The 26,602-nt window shown below is 34.4% G+C and overlaps 1 long non-coding RNA gene across 1 annotated transcript in view; it reads left to right on the top strand.

The window, feature by feature from the left end:
- Positions 1-26,602, top strand: part of LOC129532968 (uncharacterized) — a 104,005-nt gene that overhangs the window by 20,933 nt on the left and 56,470 nt on the right. Inside the window, exon 2 of the long non-coding RNA XR_008678951.2 lies at positions 21,429-21,528. This is a non-coding gene — a long non-coding RNA (uncharacterized lncRNA). The remainder of the gene's footprint in view (positions 1-21,428; positions 21,529-26,602) is intronic.

Raw genomic sequence — 26,602 nt, 5'->3', positions numbered from 1 at the left:
AGACTACTTTGTGCAGGACCTAGGAGACCCTGGGCAGGACCCTAGTGACCTAGGAGATGAAATGAGATAATATAAGTTTTGTTCCAATAGGGACAGAAGCAATTTCTCCCTCCCTCTCTCTCTTTAATGTTCACATACTGCTTTATTTCAAGTTGATTTATTGTTCATTTGATACTCAGTTTATCGTATCATAATTGTTTCTGCACATTGGTCTCCAGAATAAACAGAATTTCTAGTGAGCAGAGATTATGCCTCGCACTTCCATATCTTTAGACTAGAGAAATGCTATGCCCAGAGTATGTAGATATCCAATCAAGGAATAACTGTTGGGAAAGGAGAACAAAAAAATTGAAAAGTAGACATGCAGGTTTTGAGTGGCTCTGAAAATAGTGATGTTATTAACAGACCAAGTGACAATAGAAGAGCCTGGCTTAAGATGGACAGAGGTTGAGCCTGGTTTTAAACACATTATGGTAGAAATATTGAAGGAATATTTTTATCAGAAGTGGCCAGAAGGCAAGTGGGAATTATTAACAGTTGGATTATATTCTAGGTAAAAAAGGAATGAATTGATGCTCCAAGATTAAGCCAAAATAAGAAAAAATGGGGGGTCGATAAGAAGGTTAAGAAGTAATAATGGTAATCCCTGCCTACAATGGTTTCTGCAGATATTTGGAAAGTTGAGTCTTTCAATTCTGTAATAATCTGATGAATTTTCAAAGGATAACTTGATAACTAGTAAGCCAGAAACAATTTTCTACATAATGAATAAAACAGTCTTGTGAAAAAAGACAGAACCATAGAAAGGATAGAATCACAGAAACCCAGAGATAATGAAACCAAGAACCATAGAAGTAAAGTTTTTGCCCCAAATTAGCTAAAATGGTACATTTTAAGCATAGATTCTGTTTGTTTCCCAGTCCTTTCACTCTTCAGCAGCTGCATTTTTAAACATTTACAGTTTTTTTTCTTTTGGTAGTTATATCCATATTTTACAATATCCGTTGCTAATAGAAAATGGATGCAAACCTGATTTACTATTCTTGCTTTATTTTATGTGTTAGTTGTTTTCCATTCCTGTACGGTTTCCAGATTTTCTCTTTGACTTTGAAGTTTGAGAATGTTATGCTTGTTTCGGTATGGACCTTTCTTTAATAAGTGGGGAATGCTTAGGATGTTGCCAGACATGCAAACACCTTCTCAGCTGAAATGTTTGCCATACACATACACATGCATGCATATGTATAAGTACATATATGTGTGTGTATTAATGTGCATATTGTATATACACAACAAACACTGCAGTTGAGAAGGTGTTTGCATGTATACACAAACATGCATATACATATACATTTAAGTAGATTGTATTAATCTGGTAATCAATAAATATTTACTAAACAATTAAAATCAGCTTAATGTGATGGGATAGAGCAATGAATAAACCAGAAAACAGCTTTCCTTTATTTATTTATTTATTTTTGAGACGGGGTCTTGCTTTATCGCCCAGGCTGGAGTGCAGTGGCGCCATCTCAGCTCACTGCAAGCTCCACCTCCTGGGTTCACGCCATTCTCCTGCCCCAGCCTCCTGAGTAACTGGGACTACAGGCACCCACCACCACGCCTGGCTAATTTTTTGTATTTTTAGTAGAGACGGGGTTTCACCGTGTTAGCCAGGATGGTCTCCATCTCCTGACCTCATGATCCGCCAGCCTCGGCCTCCGAAAGTGCTGGGATTACAGGCGTGAGCCACCCCGCCCGGCGCTTTCCTTTATTAAGCTTAAAGTTTCAGGAGAATAGGAAAGGGCAGAAAAAAAAAAACAAAATTTATTCGATAGAAAATATATTAAAATGTGTTCGATTCTGTGGAGCAATATAATTGAAAGTGCTAAGTGGAGAATACAGGATGAGGAACCTTGTTCACTAAAGAACTCGCTAAGAAATTGATAATGGCAGTGAAAGAGGGAGAGACACTCATGCAGTGAAGTTAAGTAAAAAGTCTGTGTATCAGAAGCGTTTGTTTAGAACCCAGAAGATAGGAGAGTTGCTTTGCAGAAAATTTTGTAATAGATATAACCAGAGACTATAATTTGAAGGATATTGTAGCCCACAGCAAGGATATATTGTCTTTTGCTAGACAGGATCAAGGAGCAAATGGAGGGTTTGGAGCAGAGAAACAATGAGCTATGACTTTTTTTAATGTTTTGTATTTTTAATGTTTTATGTTTTTTTAATTTTTTTTTAATGTTTTATGATTATTTTGAAAGCAGAAGATGCTGAAATGGCAAACATTTTTACAGGACTATTAAGATTAACGTTGAGGATAGGCTGACTCAAGGTCTAACATTGGTGGAAGCTGAGGGATTAGCTTGGAGGCAGTTGCAATCCCCGAGGCAACTGACGCTGGTGGCTCGGACTACAGTGTTAATGAAGGAGGTGAAGATAGATGTTGGGATTTGGGATAAAATAATGTTCGAGAAAAGAGAATTTGATGAGACTATCTGCATGGGGCAAGGTAAACAGAAGAGTTAAAGAAGATATCAGGGTTTTTGGCCTGACAGCTAGAAAGATAGATACAGTTACTGTTAACAGAAACTTCTTAAGTTCCATTAGCAAAAACCTTTTTTACATTTAGTGTCTAACTAAAATAAATTTGTCCATATCTCCTATATTCTGATGGTCTCTGTTCATTTCTTGTTTATTATTTTGATCTTATATTCTTTCACTGTCATCTGGAGCAGAAATAATTGTATTAACTCATTTTACATTTTTGCTGGAAGGTCCACAAATTGTCTTCAAAATTTAATAAATTCATACATAGATGATAATCTTCCCCTAAAAAAACAAATAAAAGACATCTCAAATGTATTTACTATTTTTTCAAGTAAGTTAAATATTAAAATCAATACTACCTGTACTACACTAAGAAAGATTAACATATGGCTGCAACAAGTGCATTTCTTTCATGTTAGTCATACTTGGATTCAAATCTTGTTTTCTCTCTAATAATTGCAGAACTCTGCAAAGTATAGTATAGTTTTACAGCATATGTTTTCTTATATTAAAGTGGGAAATATAAAGCTATCTACGTCATAGATTGTTTGAAATTTAAATAAAAAATTACAAGGGTAATACTTGGCAAGGCTTGATATCTAGTAAGGGTTCCATAAGTTTTTAATGATGCCATTATTTAGCCATGATTAAGAACTAATGAATTCTAGGGTCAGAAGCTCTAACCTAAGATACTATTTCTCTTTCTTCTCCTTGCAACTAATAGAAGATAAAGCAATTATACTTTTTATTCTGTTTTACATCAATATCTAATGGGGCTCAAACATATAAAGATAGGGAATATTGGTTTGAATGGCTTCATCTCATACTTAATGCTTGGAACTTTTACACTGAAATTTTTGTGAAAGTTTCACCAGGCAGTCACCACACCAATCCTTGAGCATCTATCTGAAATGATGTCTGATGGAATAAAAATATTCAGTGAACACCACTATGTGACAAATAACTGGTAACACTTAATATAAGAATTACTTGTTAAGTCTTTGTGTCATGATGCATGTAGCTCTTTTTTAATGAAAGATTCATCTAAAGCTCTTCAAAGATTTTCTCTACACATACAGAATAAACTAATAATTGCCACGTTTATACATTGTGTTTAGATGGTTTTGAGTATGTGATATGTTCCAGGTTGTGGCTCTTGACATTTACATACATTCAAAACATTTCACAATTAGTACAGCACAGACCTCAGCAAATAAGGAAAGAAAGGATTTGTATACAGCCCGAATCCACAAGATTGTGCAGAAACTGAATATCAGCACTCATAAAACTCTCACCTGATCTTCACACGGGGTAGATATAACCAGCATTCTCCTACTTTACTAATAGGAAAATATAGAGGGCAAGTAACTTACTCAACAGCAGAAAATCAGGAAGTATAAAATCTGAAATTTGAACCCATGTCTATCCAACCATGAGTCTTAGATTGTTTTATTTTGGCCTTCAAACCACTGCCTCTGCAGGTGACTTGCCCTCAAAATTAATTAAAACTTGTTTACCCAATGTAGACTTAAGTCTTTACGCGTGAAAAAATACTGCTTAACTGTTGTAAAGTGCAAATAAGAGGATGGGATCTATGGAAACTTCATCTACTAAATGTAAGATGCTGAATATGTTCTCAGCATGACGTGATTATGCTAATCATTTTAATAAGCCTCAGTGCATTCTAACACACACAAGGCAAATAAGAACTTAGTCTTGTTACCAAAGATAAGTAATAACTTAGTTAATGAAGGATTAAAAATGAATCAATAAGAAATTATGACTCTCTAATTCATATTATTAAGAAACAAAATATTTCCCAGCATCAAGACAATTCATAAAAAAAAATTGCACAAACGTAATGAGGATTTTACCTTTCAGGAAAAGGTATAAATGGAGAAGGTGACATGATGCAGAATATACTCACTTAAGGCTATAAAATATAAATGCATGATAGAAAACTTTGAAGACACATCATTTCTGTCAAAAACATCAGCACTATACTTCAAAATTCCATCACAAAGAACCCAGCTTTTATTGCAAAGCCTGGAAACATATACTGGAGATGTATGCAATTTGAATTTCTATATAAGCAGATGAAATTCAAGTTCACAAAGCCCATGTTTTTCATAGAGATAGGCCCTGGGAGCACTATTTCTTTTAGGTTATTCTCCTTGGACACCGCTGACATTCTGGTAGGAGGCATTGTTTAACATGAAACATTTTACACTGTTGTTAGAGGTTTCTGGGGTACCCAGTGGCCCCAGTTTGTGCGTAGGCTATATTCGTAGTTTAAATAGTTCTCTTGACTTCTGGTGATTTCTGTCAAACTGGAAATCCCAGCAGGAACAAAAATGACATTGACAGCCATGGGGTGGCCTGAATTGCATTTCACCTTCTAGAATTTTCACTCTTTCAATAAAGTGTATCATCGAGAGGGATGGGAGGACTGTCAGGTCACAGATACACCACAAATGAAAAATGACATTAGTTTTGCTTTTTATATAACAGAGTCTGATGTGGAGCTTAGTTAAAGTCATTCAGAGTCTTGGATAAAATTTGAGAAATAAAGCAAATTTATTGTTATGTTTCAAAAATCTATTTGCCACACAGTTGAATTTCAGGAGTAAGAGATGCTACACCAACATTTTCCAATAAATCTAATAACATCTTGTGATACAGAGCCTTGTCATCCATAGTGGAACCCATGAGCTGCCTGGCAGGCTCTCATTTCTAAGAACTGTTCTCTTCACAGATAGAGTTATTGGGCAGCTCCACCAAGCAATTTTCTTGATATATTAATACTGATATATTAATATTCCTTAACAGATACTCTTGAGTGGTAGTGGTTAGGTGATTATGACCTAGGAAAGTCCCATCAGTCCCTTTTTCAGGGATTTAGAATTGAGAATAAAAATATTAAATCATTTTCTCTTGAGTGATTGGAACAGCAATATTAAAGCTTGGGAATACTGGCTTGAATAAATTCCATCTTGAATTTGGGAAAGAAAGCAATGGAAACATTGATTTAGAAAGAGACAAAGATAACACAGACATGCAGAAAGGAGCAGAGTGGGAGGTAAAATTTATTGGCTTCTATACCCAGCTTTAATCCTTAGTTGAGCCCCATTTTTTTTTTTCTGAAAAATGTCTCTTTTGTCTCTGTGACAAGTTTTTTTTTGTTGTTTTTGTTGTTGTTGTTGTTGTTGTTGTTGTTTTTCTGTTTTCCCTAAGCCAATGCAAGGTGTTGATGGAATCAAAAGAGTTCTCACTAATATTATCTACTCATGGAAATAAAGTGTTTCTAGTCATGCCCTTCAGGCAGAAAGCATACATTGAGCAAATACCTTATGATAATGGAGAATTGGGAAATAAAATGCAACATATTAAATTTTATGTCAGATAATCAGAGTAGCAGGTTAGAAAGATGTAGGTTTTAAATTCAAAAACATTATTCTGACTTGAATCCTAAAAGTAGTCTTGAGTTAGTTTTTGAGACTTTCTTCATCTTCGCTTCTCATAGGTCCGATTTATGGTTTTGCAGTAACACAGAAGCTCATATTCAGAAGGGGCTCATGCTTGGAGTTTAACATTTGCTTTTGTCTTGAAAATCTTAATAATTTTATCTTTCAATTTATATTATGTAAGTGAAGTTCACGGGACAATGGAGCATGCACTGAGAGCTTGGAGCCTCAGCTTATATGACCCTGCTTCCTGCTGTCCCCAACCTCTGCAAGATGAGTTCTGGGTATGCCCACTTCCCACCTTCTGGCACCCTTGGCTCCCCTCAGACTTCCTCTCCCCACACGCTCTTTGCAACTGCAGCTTCTTTCCACCCAGGGCTGCTAGTGGATTGCATCAATATTACCCCATCACTTTCTGCCCGTGGTGAGAGCCTGGATGCTGATCAGATGCATAACTCCTGGACCCTCAAGATGGGGCCAGACAGCTATTCTTATGTTGGAATGAAGCGTCACAGGACAGTATATTTGGCAGGTGTCTGTGGGAGCTTCTTATCCACTCCTGATCCAGGTACTGAGCATGTCGTGGTGCAGAGGTTGTGATTCTTGGGATTCACCTGTCCACAGTGCACCACAGCAGTGGGCCACTAAAAAGAGAGATTGGCTTCTCTGACATTTTGTTATTTTTATCTGGGCTCCTGCAAATTATGCAGCTAGCCTAGGTGTGGCGTAGAATAAGACTCTCATATTGATTCCACACTAGAATTTAGCCTTTTCAGGCTTGTCTGATGGGGAGAATGCTACAGTCTATAAGAGTTAATTTCCATGTAGGTATTTTCATGAAAGGAAAACAAAAGTCATAATTGGAAAGAATAAAGAAATATTGAAGAGAAGAAAGCATGCTATCTGTCTCCTCTAGATCACCCTCTATAGCTTCCTAACTGGTTTTCCACCATTTGCATTGCAGGGTAGTGACCAGTTACCCTCAGCAGGGAACAGCCACCTCTAATTTTGTCCATTGTGCTGTGCAGTCATTTTTGTTAAATAAAATGTTAAGAAGCACCATGAAAATTCAAGAAATGGAGGATTTTATAACTAACTCATATTATGGAAAAGTTAAGATGAATTAAAACTGAATGCACACCATGTCAGCAAATATACTAAATAGCAAGTGTTTGGTATATAGGAGTTATTATTATTACATAATTTTTTTGATATAAAAATGGTAGATGAAAATCAATTGCAGCCAGGCGCAGTGGCTCATGCCTGTAATCCCAGCTACTTGGAAGGTTGAGGCAGGATAATTGCTTGAACCCGGGAGGCGGAGGTTGGAGTGAGCCGAGATCGCACCACTGCACTCCAGCCTGGGGAACAGAACGAGACTCCGTCAAAAAAAAAAAAAAAAAAAGAAAACCAGTTGCATGGTGTTATACTTCTGTCCAGACCAGGTAAACATATAGAAGTCCTATCATACATAAGCTGGTTCTTGATTTTCTACAAGAAAGGAAGGAATGAGTAACTTGATATAGTTACAAATCACAGATGTTCAAGAATTCATTTTGGTCAATAATTTCAAGCCCTTTCTATCAGTTCTTGCTAACATAAAAAGCAACATTGACTGATTTAATTTTTATATCTTCTAATTGTACCTTATCACCTGTGAGTAAAGGTGCTAACAAACAGTGAAGTAGCCAAAACAGGAAATAAATAAGATAATTATAGAGTTGACTTCTTATAAACTTGTAATCCACATATTACATGAAACCAACCAGGATCTATACACAGAAATAAAATTTTAAACATCGGGTACATGTAAAATTCTGGTCAGATTTTAAATAAGAGTCTTTGAATTTGGTGTTATTCAGTTGATTTAATACAACCAAATGAATCAAATGTTTTATAGTTGTTTACATTAAAGAGGATTTACATGTGAATTAGAGTCTATATGAAGCATTAAAAATTTTCAAACGTCTAATTTTGCAAGTAAATTCGTATTGTAATTATACAGTCATCTCTCTTAACTCTGTAAACCTTGTTATTAATGGCACAACAAAAGAAATTGATTTAATAAGTTCAAAGTTAAGGATTTGAAATTCTAATGCAGACCTAACCATAGCCGAATTTTGTAGGGTTACATATGTTTACATGAATGCACAGATGATAGCTTGATGTAGCAAGAAGCCATTGTTGAGTCTGCTGAGTGCCTATCTTTTTATCCAGGAGAAAACCAAGGAGAAAAGATGTCAAGTTACTAGTTCAGAATTTTACAATAAATAATAGAGCCAGGTATAAATAACGAAGATTAACTGGTATCTAAACTGGGCAGCTGCTTCTAAAATCAAACTAACATTTGCTGTTGCTTAGAATCTAAAAAGTAAACTAATTTACATGTCTGTAATTTACATCTTGAACTACTAAATTATATTACACTTTCCATAAGTCATAGTGTATTTAAATTCAAAAGTTGAAGGAAACGGAGGACCTCATGTAATGAGAACATGAAAAACTCAATTGTTTGCTTAAAGGCTGGCTAGATATTGAAACTAAACCACTTCCCCACAAAACTAATATTTTATTTCCCTTTGCATTTTGTAAATATGGAAATGCCATTCTGTTAACTTTTGAGCTGTGAATACAATAAACCATTCCAGTGGCCTTATTAGAACAGAACTATGAGAGAAGCCTAATAGGTATTGGAAACCCCATTTGATGTCATCATTGCAGAGCCAGCGTTCTGATTAATATTCATTGGTTTTGTCTGAAATTGAAAGAGTATGATGTTTATCAACATATAATGGTGTTTATTCATTACATTGATATTTATTATGAGTTTTCACAATTTGAAATAATAACCACAAAAACAACCCAAATGGATTTCTGATTGTGCATTGTTTATAGCATCTGTAGAAAATATGTTGGCATGGCACTCACAGCTAACATGCTTTATTTAAAATTAAAGGGAAAATAGTGCTAATTATAAACATTGTCTATAATAAAGCTTTGTAGTTTACATAATTACATTTTGTAAAGAAAGGAGGCAAGCTTGGTCTGACTTCATTTTTCCATTAGAAAGGATCTGACGGTCTTCTCCCATGGCACCAGCTGCACAGTTCTTTGCATGAGATCAGTGTGCTTCATATCAATAGCCTGTAGAGAGAGTTTACTTTCTAAGAGCTGCCTCTTGCAAATGTGCCAGGGGAGGATAATTTTGTACTCTCTAATAACATGCAGAGGGCTAGTCCGGTCCAGAAATTTTGCTTCACAAGCTATGCCTCTACCAGCATTGCCACTGGAAATCCCAGTCTCAAATAAAAATGTATTTTTTTTAACCAAACACTTACTAAGAAGCATTTTCCAAACTAAATAAGTATAAATAAGAAGGTGGGAATAATTAAATAAGTTTTTCTATGATTTTTAATCTAATTCTTTCCTCTCATTTTTACATGTAGAAAAAGTATTAAAAGATGAAAATTGATGTACAGTGATACAAAAATTAAAATGACCTAGCTAAACACATTCTATTTAAATTTTCAAGGTTGTCAGTGAGAAAAGCTAAAAGAAGCATTCCAAGTAATGAAAGGATATGTCTTTTTCTCAAATTAATGTAAATCAGCATATTGGAAATAGAATGAATTTTTCAAATGTTTAACAAAAAATTAATACAATAAAGAAAAATTCACTGAGTTTACTTTGGTAACAGAATATGTTTGTAAAGATCTTCTGGTGCTGTTTTGATACCTTAGACTGTGTCTCTTTTTGCAGGTAAATTGACCTGCATGCCTTAGATAATATTCATCTCCATATCTTCAGCAGCTAGAATGGCAGTGTACTGAAAAATATGGACTATTATAATTATGATAATTTTATAACATATTTTATGAGGCAGACAAATTCTAGGCACCTCTCTGCTATTGAATTAACTGTGCAACCTTGGATAAGGTAATACATATTTTGGATCTTTTGTTTCCACATCTGTAAACTGAGGAGAGGGCTGGTAATTACCAACAAGTAAATTTGCCACAGTCTAACATAATAGCTAATGAAAATCTCTGATGACATTTTTTACTCAATAACTTTAGTGATGAATTATATATGAAATGCCAATGATAGAAAATAAAGGCAAAGGCAAATAAAGAACATAAAAACACTTCATGATATATGATATAATTTAGACTTGTTCTATGTATCACTTGTTAAAAAATATGACAGGAATGCAAAAGCAAAATAACATCAGTAGCCTTTAAAGCTTAGAGTAGAAGAATTCTGCAATACCAAGCTATTTAGGAATATAATGTTAATCCTTTCTTCAGGGATTAAAAAACGAAACTAATAAGGTAAATATCTTACTACTCCTTGTTGAAAGTTTTAAATTACTTCATAATGTAACCTGCTCCAGCAGACATTTAATTATTATTAAATGCTAGCAGCACATATGTGCTGGTGATATTTTCCTACTGCTAAGAATCTTCATCTTTTAATATGCCTGAAAATATTTTTTGGAGCCAAAATTCCTCTTGGAAGTTATCCCTGTTTATAATCTTTATTGACTAGTCACAGGCTGAGAAACGAAGCTTGTATAAAGAATGACTGTTCTTATTTTAATGTATTTTCTTAAGACAAATCTTGAAGAGCAGAAGAAGATGAGACTTTCACTGAATTAAACTGAAATGTAAATACATCACTGTTTCATATCCTGAAAAATAAGGAAGACTAAGCTGCATTAGGATGATTGATAACAAAGGAAATACTGGAATGTAACATAAATCAAATAATTTGCATTATTCAGAGCTAAGAAATAAATAGCTCAGTATAACTATTGTGCTCAGTACCAAATAAAATTCAAACCATTACTACAGAAACAGTTTATATCATCTTAATACTCGATTAAATGTAGCTCTATTTATTGAGCACACATATAAGCCAGGTGCCCTAAATGTCCAGGTTTCAAAGATGAGTAAATCGTGAACCAGAATTTACAGTCTAAGAGAAAAGTCATTGCTCATAAGTAGCTAATTTCAATGTTACATGATAAAGAATGTATCTATGCTATTGCTCCTCAACAAAGTGCTGTATCTTCTACAAAATGACTTGTTTCTATCTACTTATAACATCTCATTGGGCTTTGTCATTTTCTTCCACACCCAAGGTTTCTGGATTTAGGGATTTGGGTGGAATCTAATTGAAGATGAGTAAAATATGTTACTTTAGCACATTGAATACTCACCCTAGTCATTAATTCAAGAATGGACCTTTATCCACACTCGGCCAATTGGTATCTCTATGATGACTCTACTGTCTGATGGTAGATGTATGCTTAATTACTATAAGTGTCCATGTTTCCAGCTGTGTAGGAAATGCTATACAGGATCATGTTATTATAATATTTTGTTTTACGGGCTGGAGTGGCAGCCCTTTGGGAGGCCAGCTGGGAGGATCTTTGAGCCAGGAGTTAGAGACCAGCTTAGGCAACATAGTGAGACTCTGTTTTTACAAAAAATTAAAAAAAAATAGCTATGCATTGTGGCATGCATCTGTGGTCGCAGCCACTTGGGATGCTGAGGTGGGAGAATCACTTGAGCTCAGGAGGCAGAAGCTGCAGTGAACTGTGCTTACACCACCGCACTCCAAGCTCAGTGGCAGAGCAAGAACCTGTCTCAAACAAACAAACAAACAAAAAGAACCAAAAAAACAATATTTTGTTTTGTGCCTATTTTTGCCCCTGCCTTTACCATATTTTAAAATTTGAAATAATAACTATTTTTTTCTTAAGCCAAGCTGAGTTGCATTCTTAACATTTGCTACCAAGATGGTCATTCATACATTTATTTTTCTTCCTTGCATGAATTTCACATATAATTAAAACCTATGTTAAACACACAAGGAAGAAGTTTTCTAAAGGTACTACATAAGTCTGATTCTTCATTTATACTGGAGAGAGAAGAAAAACTCTTAGATTATAGAAACAAAATGTATTCAAAATAAGTATATAATTTCTTCAGAGATGTTTGTTCTTCTTAAAATATTTCACTAAGGAGAGTTAAATCAGATAATAGGAATTCCTACATGTTTTAGTTGAACATTTATACCCATTAGTATGATTTTCTAGTAGATTAAGAAAGAATTCAGGCTGAGTGCAGTAGCTCACGCCTGTAATCCCAGGACTTTGGGAGGCCGAGGCGGGAGGATCACAAGGTCAGGAGTTCAAGACCAGCCTGGCCAACATAGTGAAACCCCGTCTCTACTAAAAATACAAAAATTAGCCGGGCATGGTGGTGTGTGCCTGTAGTCCCAGCTACTTGGGAGGCTGAGGCAGGAGAATTGCTTAAACCCAGGAGGTGGAAGCAGTGAGCCGAGATCATGCCACTGCACCCCAGCTTGGGCAACAGAGTGAGACTTTGTCTCAAAAAAAAAAAAAAAAGGGAGAGAGAATTCATTTTAATGGGGGTTCCCTACAGCAAAGAGCTATCCTAGTGAGTTTTCCAAGATGAGGCATAATGACAACAGCCCCAGTTCTATTTGGATAAAGATTTCAGCATCCTCTGTGGTACAACATGATCATACAGACCACTACAGGAGACTGTAAGAAACAAACTCCTGGGACAGACTGACTGCAAATTCTAGAGCTTAAAGAAGATCCAGAGAGGACACGGGGATTCCATTCCCTCAAAAAGATATAGTCTTAATTCTAAACTCTGTATGAACAAAATGAACACTTAACAACCTAACCTAAATAACTCATAAAAAGTGCCAGATTTTACACCTGGCAAAAAAAATGAAAAATTGACAAAGCTATTTTTAATGTAAGCAACAGTTGTCTAAAGGAGTTCTATGGACCTTCACTCTGTGTGCTTGTTTTATAAAATCTAGAATTTGTTTCTTAAACCCATCTTAGCGTTTCAAAAGTTCTGTAATGGAAATTAATTTGGGAATTAAATTAAATGTGCTAAAACATTTTGGAGATGAGCTCTTTGACTTTTTCTGCCTGACAATTCTAATTTTATGAATACCTTAGGATCTAATTGATTTTGCCATACCTCTATGTTTGTATATTTTTTAGGGTTATAATGGACTAGGAATAACATAGTTTTACACTGACCTTTACTGAAAAAGTTATGTTTATTTTAAATTAGATTATCATAATTGCAATTTCAAGACAAAAATGGCATACTCAACTTACCAAAATCAGTGTCCACCTGCTACAATTGTAAATTAATTGGGTGACCCCAGGCAATGGATGCTTTCTGAGCTCTAGAGTCCTCTATGTAAATAGGAAACAAATAGATTTTCTCTATCACAGACTATATGTGAATTAAATATGCCACATAATTATCCTGAGGTCTAGCACATATTAAGCTTCCAAAATATTATTATTTTTGCGCTTATTATAATTTTTGTGTTAGTATTTTTAATCAGAATAATATATTCTCATTTTATTTTCTACTCTATACTCAATACATCAAACTTTCATATATTTAAATATAATTTTCAGGTTAAAAATATAAAAATATGACAAAGTAGGTTTAAGAATATCTGAGAAAAAATATGTGACAAATTTTATTATGCTAGTATTAAATATTTGACAAGTCCCATTAATATTCAAACATATAGATAAAACAAAAACTAAAGGATACCTTTAGTTTGCACATTCACAGCAAATAAGGAGATGTTGGAAATCACTTGGTTATCACTTGTTAAAAATAAATTTTGCACAATACTTGGTATGGTTATAAGTAGTGCTATTTAAAAAAAAGTTGTGGCTATTACCATATTGTAACATCATTTTAAAACTAATGAAATCTAGTATAAAATAAATGTTTCAGCTCTCAATATAAATTAGAGGTTAAAGTTCTCAGACACTTTCAAATAGAATTGAAGTGAGAAACAAAATGGATTTAAGGTACCATTCGAAATTCTCATATTATACTTTAGCAGAAGGTACATTTTATGTAAAGAAATAATATCTCATAGGTGGGAATTGAACAATGAGAACCCTTGGACACAGGGTGGGGAACACCACACACCGGGGCCTGTGGTCGGGTTGTGGCGGGGAGGATGGATAGCATTAGGAGATATACCTAATGTAAATGATGAGTTAATGGGTGCAGCACACCAACATGGCACATGTATACATATGTAACAAACCTGCACATTGTGCACATGTACCCTAGAACTTAACATATAATAATTTAAAAAAAAGAAATAATATCTAAATGTCCTCAATAGGTCCCTCTTTTAGGGAAAAACTGACTATTATATATTGATATAAAAGAGAAAAATTGGTCACACTGTTAACACTTGAGTCCTGTTTTGGTTTTAAAATTACTCTGGAATTTTGGAAATCATTTGAATTCAGAACATGTACATACAAGCAGAGCATATAAAGACGCTAGCCATTCAGAACATTAGCCAACTGGAAGCAATGGTTAAGGCCACCAGTACTTTCCAGCTGAATATCAGTCCTGCTCATAAGTGAAATATAAACATATTTCTCATAAAAACAATCACAGAAATATTCCTCTTAAATTTTAATTAGCCATGTTCTTAGTTTGCTAATACTTAAACTGTCTGATGTTAATATTTTGGAGGTTTTAATTAACAAGTACAATAGGTTGTGCTTAATGACATAATGAAGTATAATGTGATTTTATGGTTCTATTTTAATACCCAAATATTAACTGAGAGCCATATATTTATATAAAAATTAAATATCTGTTCCAGTCAAATAATACCACATTGATTTCATTAGCATTCATAAGGTTTCACAGCTGGAATGTAAGTGGTACTTTTTCCCATTATAACACAAGTTTTTTAGTTGTTATAATTGGATATATTATTTTACCTTCCAATAATATAGATAAATAGGCTCATTTCTAAATAAACACATTTTCAGGAGCAGGTCAAGAAGAAATGACTTTATGTAAAATTGCAAAAGAAATGAATACTTATTGGTAATTTAATATGGCCCAGGCACTTCACTTGGATTATCTCATTTAATCTTCTCAATTAAAATATATAGTACATATGATTATTATTCTTTTACAGAGAGATATATGTGAGTATGGAGAAGTGCCATAGTTAAACAAAGAGAGAGCCAGTATCTGAATCCCAGGAAATCTTTTTCCTAACCCTTTGCTTTTAACTTCTATGTCTTTCTGCTTTCCAAATAAGTGTTCTTATATTTGGTTTTAATCTGAAATTGAGTGTTACTTCCATCTGATATCCTGTATTGTGCTGTATTTTATCATTGCCCAATAAATGCTGTAATAATTGTGTTTAAATACCAGTCTTAATACCTGGTGATCACCCCATAAATAATGTTTTTTTCTTCTCTCATTTGTAACATTCTGCTCTACACTGTGATAATTTATGTATGTGTTTTATGTCCTTGGAAAATATTATAATCTCAATTTATGTGTTCATTCATTCACTCAACAAATGTTAATTGAGCATCTACTCTGTGCCTTGCACTGTTCTAGTTGCTGGGGACACAGCAGTGAAACAAAATGAGTCTGTCCCGAAGCAGCTGATACTGTAGTTGGGACAGCAAAAGAATACAAAATTAATATAGACTGTATAAGATGATGATAAGGGCTAGGGAGAGAAATGAAGCCGGTAGGGGGAATTAGATAGTCTGTTTTAGAGAGTGTTGTTTTATTTAGTTTAGTCCAGTCCTGGAGAGTCTGTTGATAAGGAACATTTCAGTGGGGAGTTTAAGTTAGGGATGGAGGCCTGCAGACCTCAGGGAAGGGAGAGTTCCAGCCAGGGGGAACAGCAAGCAGAAAGACAAAGAGAGTAAATATATTAGGTTGGTACAAAAGTAATTGCGGTTTTTGCCATTACTTTCAATGGTAAGCACCGCAATAACTTTTGCACCAACTTAGTAGCTTTATCCCTTGTACCTAATTGTGTGTTTCACATAACGGTATTAGAACTATAAATAAAAGGGATGACAGGACATAAGTGTCCCTTTTCTGGTTCTAGCAGGTTTCTCCTAGCCTTTATCTTACAGGTTTCTCCTAGCCTTTATCTTACAGGTTTCTATGATCAGAAGTCATCGTAATAGAAAATTCACCATTTTAGGCCTGGAAAATTTAGTCTGTTCTTCAGGCTCTGCGTTATACTAGTTCTGTGGCCTTAAGCAAGTTAATTTAACCTTTCTGAGCTTTTCTCTAAGGAAAGAGGGTGTGGACATCTGTTCCTGCCTTCAGACATTCATACAGATGGACTCCAGGCCATGCTTTTAAATTCGACTGCTTATTTCAATCACTGGGGGAGTGATTTTTTTTTTTTTTTTTTCTGTAAGCGTCCTAATTACTGTCACTTTCTAAAATGGGAACTAGGACACCTGAGCAGTTATTGCCAAGCTGGAGACTGAGCATCTTGTTTTCTATCATTGGGTAAGCATGTCCCTGAGTTTGTAAAAGAAGGTTGAGAAAGGTTTCTATGGGACCGTGTGGGATGCTGGAAACATTTAGCCAGACTGAACTGCATTCTAACCAATGTCTCACACATTAGAAGGGTAAGAAGATGGCTGAGACAATAGAAAAGAGAGCTATGGGAAGGAAGTGACTGGGATCACACCAACAATTGGTGTGTGTTTCCTGTGGGCCACTGTGAAATCTGCAGAACAGGGTGTTTTGCTTACTGCATAACATGAAATCGAAACAAATCTTTCTCACTCCCTATTTTCCTTTCTATGTGAAGGCAGATCTGCTATCACAATACTCCTTCTTTCTTTCTACGCTTTCATCATTCCAGCCCTGGGAAACAATTTTTACTTAATACGATAATGATTTTGGACTTTAAAGAAAAATGTCTTCTTGGAAATGTGCTGCCTACAGGAAGCACAGATTGTCTTATCCATGCTCTGTGTTTTGTAAGGGCAGGGCCTGCCCCCGAGGAGGCTACATTCATAGCAGAGAGATATGTAAAATAAAATTTAATTTTGTCTTTTACTTGGAATTGACATTTAAATCACTGAAATGAGATTTTTTTTTTGACTTGAAGTGACCAGGGAAATCTCAGAGTGCTCAGATAAGTTATGAAAGCTGGTGCATTCAAGCCTGGTTTGGGGTGGGGAGTAGGGTGGGTACTATTTTTCCACCCTCCTTTCAAGTGGTGGAAAAATAGTACTCACCCTTCTCCTCACCCTAAACCAGGCTTGAATGCACAAGGGTAGCAGAGGGTGAAGTTGTTATCTGTTGCATCCTATCGATTTTTCTTTTTAAACACATTAGTTACAGTACATTTTACTATCATATTTCACATGATTAAATGTAAAGAGTAGAAAAGAAGAGAGCCAGAATAGATTTAAATAATGGAAAAATAAAATCAGTGTTAATGGTTCAGTAAAATGTGGACTAAATTGTCTACAGAGACTAAATTGAAATTTAGGGCCTGCATTCATTAGACAGATCATATAGGTATTTTCACTGAACAGAAGCAGAGTGACGGCCTCCATTTTGTTTTAGTCTTACAGACAAGTATGCCTTCACAGTTTAATACAAAGTATGCAAGAGGATAAAAGGGGTCACATGTACACCATGCTCTGCATCTACACTCTGGGTGTCATTTGTTAAACAGATGCTTTGAATTGCTTCACCTCCATATACATTAGGTTTTTTTAAGTGTAAAATGAGGATAATAATGTCATCTGCTATATATGGTAATTGAGAAAAAATAAGCTCTATAAGAAACTTTGGATGTAAAGTGTTTATTAATACAATTATACTCTTGCTGTGCCTATTAAATTACTGATTGAAAGACACACATTTCTACTTCTTTCTACTTAAGCTTATGTTTTCTGTTTTCTACTTCCTTCTACTTAAGCTTATGCTTTGTGGTATAGAGTAAATGATCACTAAACCTCTCACTTCAAATCTTATGAGAGTGTTTTTCTATCAGTATGTGTTTATAGTAAATCTGCGTGAAAAATGAAAGCCAATGAATAAAGAGTTTTAAAGATGACCTATCAATAAGCCAATATGTACCAAACAAAATATAAGAATAGGTTATAACAATTATTGTCAGCCTTTAATTCATATGTAAGAGTAAAATGACATTTTAGAATAAAGTTGGGAAAATAGTTGCATGTGATTTGAATTTATGTTTAAAATCTGAAAAAATAAATTGGTGAAATGCTGTAGTTTAAAGACACTCTTATAATAAAAGCAGGTGCTTTTCTAGAAAGGTATATTGAAACAAGTATGTATATATGGTGTGTTTTAAGAATAAATTGTCTAAGGAAAATATTTGATAAAGATGTTTTCAAAGTTGTGATTTGAGTTGGAATATAATTAAGATTAAAGCCTTGATAGTTTACAAGATAACAATGTGCCATACCTTATCAAAGGAATTATCAAAGGTTTCTAATATCTTGTGGGAAAAAGGGGAGTCCTATGAAAGAACCACCTAGACCATGAAAAGAAGTTAATTTTGTCCACTATAAGTAATTCAGACAAATTTAGCAACCTAAGAAACAAAACAAATGTGTATCTTTCTGCTAAGTTAGTTATTGAGTACATGTAGAGCTTTACGGTCTAATAAGAGAAAAATAATAAATTTTCTTTGTTAGTAGAAAGTCAAGAAAATGGAGGGTAGAGAGCCTGAAGGTAGGGGATTTCTGCTGGATGAGTGATTAGTTTTTGTTATGATCAGTTCCTGCTCTGCTACAAAGTCAGAGGCAGAATATAATCTACATTTTTGGTTGCCTACTCAACATCCATTTTCCCTTGAGTCTTTCTTAATATCTTGGACAAGCACCCACTGTTCTTCCACTCATCTGTATGCCTTAGGGAAAGCTGACTCCATTCTCTGGCCCCAACCCTAATCCTTATTTTTCTACATATATTATCTCAACTGTCAAGCCTTATGCTGTGTGTTGGCCCTGTCACTTAGCTGATAATGATGGACTGCAGGCATTCTGAATCTAGAGTCCATGCTCTTTACCACTATGCTATTACTGCCACTATCATAAGAGACCACCCACATATGTACCATATGGCAGTAGGAAAAACTTAGGAGACATTGGAAATATTCACATACCCCCAATTATTATAACATGAAAAAAAAAACAACTCTTTTTAAATTTATTTTATTAGGAACTACAGCTCAGTGCTTAATATTATTTTTGTTATTATTTTGATTAAAGATATATCTATCAGAGGACATTAGCCATTTTTAAAATCCATTTTCAGAGCCAACTCTAAGAAAAACTGTAAAATAGGTGAAGTGGTGTCATTGCTTTTCTTTTTCCTTACTCTTGTTTCCAAAGTTCATGTCCTTAGCAGCTTACCCTCAATTAACTGGAGCCCACATGCTGCCTTTTACCAGTCAGACTTCTAGAGCTGAAATGCCCCCAAACGGTCATTTTCTAAACTTTCTCTCCACTAAAAGAAATTTTGTGTTTCCTATATCAGAGTGTTATAACCAGCATAATGACAGGAATCACATAGCTCAGCTGTAGTCATTGGTTAAGGTTCTGGCCCATTTATTTATTCATTTAATCAGAAAATATTTGTTTAATAATTGCCATATGCCATGGACAGTGAGACAGATACAGAACTTGTGCCATCCCTCAAGAAACTATTTTACTTATTGAGTATATGTAATCACATATGAAAGTAAATAATTTGCACTAACTAACCTTTGGTAAAGGTGTCCCTAAAAAAGTACAGGTAAAGTTCTGTGGAATGTCAAAGAAAGAGATTACTTTTTCTGTTAGTTCTTAGACATTTTAACAGGGGTCTTAAGAAAATAGAAGGGCAGATCTTTAATTTTCAATCCTCATGATTGATTGCTTGGGTTTATTTACATTATTTCTTTTTGTTTTGCTTTTCATCACATTTAACAATGCCAGTTAGAAGGCCATCATCTTCATGCAAGACTTGAGGATGAAGGAACCTACTTAAGGCTTTTAAGAGGACAAGAGACAGCACTTTTCTGTCTCCTAACCACTGTCTCTGACAGTTGCCTACCAATGACACACTCCCCTGTGTGGTGATTATGGATGTCAGGCTGAGAATGGAAGCAGAAACTCAAGCCTTCTGCTAATCTAAACTGTGTGTAAAAAAAACATCTTATTATAAGATCTTGACTTTTCTTAAGTACTTTACTTACTGTCTTTTATAAATATACAGGACCTTAAAAACAACTCTTCCAGATTTAATTGTCTTTGAGACTTTCACCATTTCTGATCTTAATCAGTATCTTCAATAAAATAAATAAAGTGTATCTATACAACATCTTTGAAAGAAGGTTTTCAACAATAGCAGTCTCATATAAAGGACTACATTCTGAGATGGTTGTGTATACATGTAGTTATTTTCAAAAAAATGATAGTTTACATCACAATTTTACTTTGTTGTCAATAAAATAAATATCTTAGTTTTATTTTTTATTGCTTACTTAATGAAGAAAAATGCTTGATCTGAAAAACCAACAGGAAGGTTGGCTGGAAAAAGCTTAAAATATTTTCTATGAAACGTATTTGTTCTCAAAAGTATATCAATTTTGACAGGTAGAAGGCAGCCCTCACATTTGGCTTGGAGGTGATTGTGAGTATAAAAAAAGAAAACCAGCCTGCTTTTTGTCTAATGGTCTTAATCAGCAGCTGGCTAAAACCTCTAAACTATATGTTTTCCAAGCAAAGATTACAGAGTAAAGAACCTTAATCCCCTAACCACATCCAGATTCTCATGAATTAATTCATTAGTTCATAAATAAATTACATCCTCAACCCTCAGCCTAAACTAATGTGCAGTCATTTATTTTCATCCCCTTTGGGTTTCTGAGTGTTGGTTCAGATTTCTTTAATTACTAATCAGCGACATCAACAAGAAACACATTTTATTATATTCAGAGGAAATAGAAATGAAGGAAACCTCTAAAGGCTAGACAGGTATTTTCTTTGTAAGATGTTCGTCTCTCTCTCTCTCTCTCTCTGTCTCTCGCTCTCTCACTCTCTTGATTTCTCTCTTGTTCTCTGTCACTCTCTTTGGACAGGGATCATCTTTGCTATCAGCAGTGGGAACACTTGAGACAGTACAACTATAACTTAAAATATCCATACAATCAACTCCCAAGGACATTTCAGAATTTTTAGCATAAAACTGTTAATCACCCAAAAGGGAGTAAATTCTAAAGGCACTGGGCCACACACTGCTGTCCCAGGGGAATAAAAATGAGATGTCTCATGGTTGGTTTTCTGTTTGGTTCTACTAACCCAAATAATAATTAATTAATTATTGATTATTTTATAGTCATGTTTACTGCTTCAATAGCAACTTATCCAGATGGCACTGCTGTATTTGAAGAACAATAATAAACTTGCCACATAAGAGATACTTTTAGTTTAGTAAATCAAATTGTTCTACTCCTTTTAACAATACTAGGCTTGCCATTTCCATTATTTTACAGGATTTCTCTTATTCACCATATCTTCAGTGCCCAGCATTATTCCTGGAATATTCAATAAGATCTGTTTGCAGTGAAGGATTGTTTGGATGAATCATTGTATGTAAGTACACAAATTGATTACTATATATGTATATATATGCACACACACACAGACACACAGACACACACACAGAGAGAGAGAGAGAGAGGAGAGAGAGACTTTATTAAGCACCTAATATGTGTCAAAACCCAAGTTAGAAAATTGCATATTTATAGGTCTTGATCTACCCAAGAAACTATCAATTAGTGTTTTTACTGCTATTTTAAAGAATGGAGATATAGGATCTGAAATATGACTTGCTTAAGATGAAATAGCAAATAGGTAGCAGAATTAGGATTTAAACTTAAATTTTCTAAAATTTAAGAAATTCTAAAATAGTATGTTTGTTAAAATTTCAACAGATCAATTAATAAAAGTCAACTTCTAAACTATATTGAAGATATCATTGAATTTATTTTGTCTGTCGATGGTGATTGATATCTTTTTTTTTTTTTTTTTTTGAGACAGAATCTTGCTCTGTTACCCAGACTGGAGTGTAGTGGCTTGATCATGGCTTACTGGAGCCTTGAACCCCTGGGCTGAAGTAATGCTCCCACCTTAGCCTCCTGCATAGCTGGGACCACTGACTTTAAAGTTACTATAAAGTTTTTTGTAGAGACAGGGTTTTGCTATGTTTTCCCCGGCTGGTTTCAAACTCCTGGGCTCAAACAATGCTCCTGCCTCAACCTCCCAAAGTGCTGGGATTACTGGCATAAGCCACTGCGTCTGGCCTTGATATCTCTTTAGTTAGATCATGATGTTAATACTATAGGATCGTTTCCATCATATTAACCAGATAAATAGAATTCCCTGTATTTTATTATTAAAAAGAAAACAAATTTATCAATGTATTAGCAGAAAGTAAGCAGCCTCGCATAAAAAACCAAACCAAACCTTTGTTCTCTTAATTATAACCAATAATAAAATAATCCTATACTTCATATAAAGTCACCATTTCCTTTTAAATTTCCTTTTTTTGCATACATACGGGTAATTCAACAGTAAAGATTATAGACTCAAATTAGCTATCTCCAAATAAATTATTTTTATTTTGAGATTAACACATGAAATAGAAAACAGATATTTCCTAGAAATTTTCAGAAATATTCCACCAAAGGAAAGTTAAGAATTTTACCAATTGAACATCTCAGTTATGAGTAAATGGACAGAAATGTGTCAAACTCAAAAGACTGCAGTGAATGCCACCTGTATATGATTTTTCCAATCAGGGCTACTCAAAAAGATTGGTCTAGAACTGTCTGTTATTGGTACCCGAGGAGATAGAAAATTTGAGCCAGACTGTAAATCAACTTTTGGCAGTAAACACACCTTGCTAACTAGTTTCATTGACTTTTTTTGGAGGGGGGTGGGGAGCAGAAAGGGAATAATGTGACTTTCTTGATGAAGAAAGCATTGGTTGATTTATATTTCTGGCACAAGTTTCTTATCTCCTGGTGGACTAGTAACAAACTGTTCACAGACTTGCACCAACGTGTGAACCACACGTTTGAGTAGTGCTCAGTGGGTCTGAATTAATTACATACTGAAATAAAATCTTCACAGGGAATCATGTACACTATGTCCCCATGTTGTATTTGGCGTATTTTTTTCTCTCTCTCTCTTCAACTGTTAAATGTAGAAAAGGGGGAACAGGCGCATAAAGCAATGTCTTAAAGTTCTCTTCATGTAAAAAGAGAGCAGTTTTACTAGAATACTGACAATACTGTAAGTGGTACATATGTTTATTGTTCCATTTTTAATGTTTAATGTCTCTGGGAGTGTATCATTCAGTTTATATTACTTTAATAAAGTGTTAAGGTGAAAAAAATTAAGAATAAAATCATACTAAAATTCGGAAATAAGTGTTTTAGATACTACTTTTAGTATCTAAAGATCATGTTTGGAGGAACAGATACTCAAATGACATGTATATCATTACCTGACATCACCATTCACCTATGTAGCAAATAGAATGACATACATATGGGCTTAGGGGAGAGGCTCTCAAATTTAATGTGCATAATAAGTATCACTAAGGGAGACTGTTCTTCACATTTCACTCTAGGGAGATCTGATGGATTCGTTCTGAAATAACAACACTGCTTACTCTGCAATTTTCAAAAAGCTTCCCAAGATACTATCATACAAGTAGTCAGAGGTGAACATTTTGCTGTGTATGTTTTAAAGGAACATGCACTCGACTAGTAAAAAAGTAGTTTCTGCAATGGAACTTATACTTCCTTAAAGAAGCTGGTTTGACTAGAATCACAGAGTATAAAGAACTAGCAGTTTGTGTTCCCCAGGCCAAGTTAAACGCACACACACATAGCTCTCTAACTTAGTTCTGCTAGCAACCATTCTGCCAAATCTTGAATAATAAACTAGAAGCTGACATTGCAGAAACTCGATACGGGCACACATCAGTGGATACAAACGTTCAATGTCAATGTAAGCACTCTGAGTTCTCACAGCAAAACACTTCTCATTCTTAAAGGGGTCTTTTCCAAACAATGCCTTAACCGAGCCCCTCCCCACAACCAACTGCAATTTCCATCTAGGACATGATCTTTTCTATTTCTTTCATAATCTGAAAGTGTCTTGTTCATATATTGTTTCCTTGTTTAATGTCTGTTTCTCCTCACTAGAAAGTTCTGTTCCTAAGGGTAGAGACCACATGGTTCTCATGCAGTGCTACAATCCTAGGGAATAAATCTGCACTGAGTTTCATACACATAATCTGTAGATATATATTATATGTGGAATGAATGAGTGAATGTTTTAAGGAATATTCTATGATGACGAGTCCAGGTATTCCACTTAAATACATTTTCCAAAATATTAAAATATTATTTGTGTAAATGAGTTGTGTTTTCAATTTTGATTTTTTTATCATCTGCTATTTTTATCATCTACTTAAATCAGAATATCAAAATACTTTCAAAAAACACCATCCACTAGGTTTCAGACATTTTATAACAATGTTACATATCAAAGAAAAGTACCAAATAAACTTTCCTTAGCATAAAGTACCAAATACACTTTTCTTAGCTAATTAAGCCAGGTTTTTTACATTATTTTTGGCAGTTTACCTTTATCTTTCCTCTTAAAATCCTTAAAATACTAAAGATGCGTTGTTGTCAAGCATATATTTGAGGAGTCGCTGGCTCAACTGTTTTTTCTCTATATTCCATGACGTCACTCCTATTATGATTGTGATGGGTAAATTAAATATGTGTATATATATATATATATGATTTTACATTGTGTTTTATACTCAGTTTTTCTGAATCACTTTTATAACAGGAAATTAGGAGTACTGGTTTATAACTGGACAGCAGCGTTTGGTTAGGGGAGGAAGACATTTGCATTCATCTATAGGTTAATGGGCTGACTATTGGTGAACGTGGGTGAGAGGGATTGTTTCTATTTTCTGTAAACAAAAAGAGCATGTATCTATTTTTAAAGATTTACTTTCATAAAAACAGACTGCATTATTTTCCTATACTTTTGATTATTTTAACAGTTATGTCTTATAATTGAAACCATCAAAACATGACCTCTGGCATTAATATTCTCATAAAATTACTTCTCTGTTTTAAAGAATCACACTGGTAAAAGTGAGTTATTAAGAGGTGGTCCCATAATTCAGCAAGAATTTTTGTTGTTATTTTGTAGGAAGACAATGTTGCTTTATGTTAAGGAATTTCTCTTTTCACTAGGACATGACAGCAACTGACTAGCTAAAATACTGTGCTTTATATTACTGCAATTGAAAGAGAATTTGTGACAGTACCTTCTTTTTTCTTTCAGTGCTGGTACATAATTGGAAAGAAACAATTGTTCTTTAGTAGTTCTCTATATAATGTAATACATTTGTCATTTCTTATTAGCTCTTCAGATTTCTATTATTTACAATCCCTTTGAGACATAATAAAAAAGTTTTCACACAAAGCTCATTATTTCTAATAAATCCCATAACAAGACTTCAGGATAGCCATGCAATGAGACTCTTTCCCGAAACAATAGTGTTTTATTCTCCATTTCATTTTGTAAATTGTACTTTTGAGGTATTAGTACAATTTGCTTAATACACATTCTCTGTTGCTTTAAATGCAACCAGGCTAGCAAACACAATATATGACAAATTTTTCTCATCTGTAAGAGTATAACTTTTTCTTTTAAATTATAAATAATAAAATCAAATTAGTTTGAAAATAAAGCCTTTCAGATATATAAGCAAAACACAAAAAACTTAATTCTTTCTAAAAATTAAATTTATATTGTATGACTACGGATTCCCCTGTAATTACACTATATTATTACAATAAAAGAAAATGTCCTCTTTGACACAAATTATAATTAGTTTAAAAGAAGCAGAGATTATTTGCAGCTCTATCCCCTATTTGTAATAATGTCATTGTTAATTTTTTTAGGAATCTTTTCCTCCTGGCTCTTTTTGAGATCTGCTAAAGTTTAGAAATTTAAAGTCAAATAATTAGTAGAAGAGAATACTCAGGGAAAAGCTACTTCATGTAAAATGAGATAAGATTATAATTTAATATGTAGGACCCTGTTTAAAATAGAATTTACAAGGGAAAACTGTCATTTAAATATTTTTAAAACATAGTCACGATTATATATATCATACAGAATGAATCTGCATGAGTTTCATTTGATTTTTTTTTTGTTTTGAGGCGGAGTTTTGCTCTTGTCGCTCAGGCTGGAGTGCAGTGTCGCAATCTTGGCTCACTGCAACCTCCACCTCCCAGGTTCAAGTGATTCTCCTGCCTCCACCTCCCGAGTAGCTGGGATTACAGGCGCATGCCACCACACCCAGCTAATTTTTGTGTTTTTAGTAGAGACACGGTTTTGCCATGTTGGCCAGGCTAGTCTCAAACTCCTGACCACAGGCCATCTGCCTGCTTTGGCCTCTCAAACTGCTGGGATTACAGGCGTGAGCCACTATGCCTGGCTGATTTCTTTTCAAAGAAAACAAAGTAGCTAACATTTATATATGTAGTCTATAATAATCACATTAGTAGCAATATTTATAGTGTGAGAAAAAAAGGCTGTCAGAAAATTCTGACGGCTTTGA

Source organism: Gorilla gorilla, chromosome 3, assembly GCF_029281585.2.
Source record: "Gorilla gorilla gorilla isolate KB3781 chromosome 3, NHGRI_mGorGor1-v2.1_pri, whole genome shotgun sequence".
Lineage (NCBI taxonomy): Eukaryota > Metazoa > Chordata > Mammalia > Primates > Hominidae > Gorilla > Gorilla gorilla.
This window is presented reverse-complemented; position numbering and strand designations above follow the sequence as displayed.